The sequence below is a fragment of the Arvicanthis niloticus genome, chromosome 1 (assembly GCF_011762505.2).
Source record: "Arvicanthis niloticus isolate mArvNil1 chromosome 1, mArvNil1.pat.X, whole genome shotgun sequence".
NCBI classification, from domain to species: domain Eukaryota; kingdom Metazoa; phylum Chordata; class Mammalia; order Rodentia; family Muridae; genus Arvicanthis; species Arvicanthis niloticus.
In genome coordinates, this window is record NC_047658.1 from 62,960,160 (window position 1) to 62,962,329 (window position 2,170).

General features: G+C 44.2%; 1 pseudogene; it reads right to left on the reverse strand.

The window, feature by feature from the left end:
• Positions 1-1,022: 1,022 nt before the first annotated feature.
• Positions 1,023-1,129, reverse strand: LOC117701837 (small nucleolar RNA SNORA17; annotated as a pseudogene).
• Positions 1,130-2,170: the final 1,041 nt, after the last annotated feature.

The window sequence follows — 2,170 nt, forward strand, 5'->3', positions numbered from 1 at the left end:
GCAGCTGTGGATGGGAAGTCCAAGAATCTAGTAGTTGCCCAGTTCCATGAGGCTAGTTGTTCAGCTGGTCGTCTCTAGAAGTAGGTTCCAACAGATGTGCTGGCAAGTAAGTGCAAGCAGTTGAAGAAGAGTGAATCTTCCTTCTTCCCATATCCTTTTGTAGGCCTCTGCTGGGAGGTGTGGCAGTCATGAGGGGCAAGGAGGGAAGAAGGGTATTTCTCCCTTGTTTATGCTAGCTCACAGGAGACAAGTGGTAGGGCTACCTCTTTCATGCTAGTATTCTCATTGTGTCTCACTTGCAACTCCTGCATTGTGGAGGGCCAGCTTTCCCATGATGCCCAGGTGAGGGGTGGAGACAGTTCTGCACAGCCCTCAGATATCAACATGTCTCCAGGTTGCAGCCCAGGCCAGGGATGTCCACCTGGCCTTTGGTGGTGACAGACCCCTGCTGCTGCATGGCCATGGACCCAGATGTGGCCCTTAGTGGCAGCACAAGCCAGGATCCTCCTATGGTCCTGGTTACTCACATCACGCTATTCCTCACTACTCTCAAGTTTCTGGTTCTGCCACTCTTCATTGTGCTCACATCCTTGCATTTCTCTTCCATTTCTTCACCACTTACTTGCTCCTTGTAGGGCTGTCCAGAGTCTCTGAGTGTCTTGAATTGTCTCAAAAGTGGTCTTAGGAGTGCTATGTTCCACTAGAGTATTATGGAGCCTGACCCCAGGCTCCAGAGTGGTAGTCATCACAGGATGCTCCCAGTATGGTGGTAGTCTCAGGTTTGATCCTCTCCTGGCTCCCTGGATCCCTCTAGTGATCTCTTGTGACCATCATATGTCTTGGGCTCATTCCTGTTCTTGCCTGTGGTCTCAGGCAGGGTTCTTCTAGTCTCCAGCATTATCCTAGTCCCAGGAGCCCATCTGGGTCATTTTGGCTCCAATTAGTGGCCATCTCAGGCTAGCTCCCTATCAGGCCCCCCTGGCACTGGACTGGTGTTTATCTCAGGCTCGTTCTTTTCAGGAAATATTAGGCTACTAATCATTCAGATGTTCATAGGCCCCCTTCTCTTTGCCACCTCCTGGTGCACCTGTGACATAGCAGCCATACTGGCAACGCCTTTAGGGGCAATGCATTGGAAAGGCTTTAATCTTGCTCATTAAGTTAGGAGGTTTATTTTTATTTTTTTTGGATGTATGAAGTCTGAATATTTGTACCCCACAAAAATTTATACATTGAAATTCTAGTTCCAAAGTGCTAGTTTTCGACCTTGGGAATTTTGGGAGGCAATTTGATTGTGGATGAGGAGCAGTCATGAATGGAATTAGTATCTGTGATAGGTTGAAAGAAACAATGTTTTATATAAGCTCAGGTACTTGGACACTTGGTCCCCATCTGAGGATGCTGTTTGAGGCAGATACCAGGCCTTTAGGAGGTAGAGCCTATTGGAGGAGGCATATCACTGGGCCAGGCTTTGAGGTTGTATAGCTTACTACCACTTCCCGTTCTTTCCGTATCTCTGCTTTCTACACAAGAATGAAGGGGAGTGTGATTAGACAGATTTCTGTCCTTCATGATGCCTTTTCTTTCTACTGTCATGCCTTCCCCTCCATGATGGACTGCATCTTCTTTGAAACTGTAAGCTAAAATATAACCTTTTCTAAGTTGACTTCTGTCAAGGTATTCTGTCTTAGCAACAGATGGGCAATTAATGCAGCTTCCTTATGAAAGAAACCCTGGAGAACTAGCTATCCTCTTCCACTACACGGGATGGAATAACATTGTGCAACCATCTACCATGCAGTAAATAGAAAAGAGCTCTTATCTGATATTGGTCAGTGCCTTGGTATTGGGTTTATCAGTCTGCAAAACTGATAAATAACTTTGTTATATTTAAGATATCCAGTCTATATATTTTTTTAAAACAACAAAAAATGCTGTTGCTACTATCCAGATACCTGAATTCTAGTTTAGATTGTCTTGAGACAGGGTTTGCTGAGAAAAGAGCTTAGAAAACTTGGATTTTAATCTCACTTATGCTATTTGTAAAAAAAAATTTTTTTTACATAGGTGTACTTTAAACAGTGAAGTCTGATTAACCTTTTATTGTAGAAAAAGAAAAACAATTCAGTTACTCAAATTGACTCCTACATTTCCAGAAACTGTTCTGAGG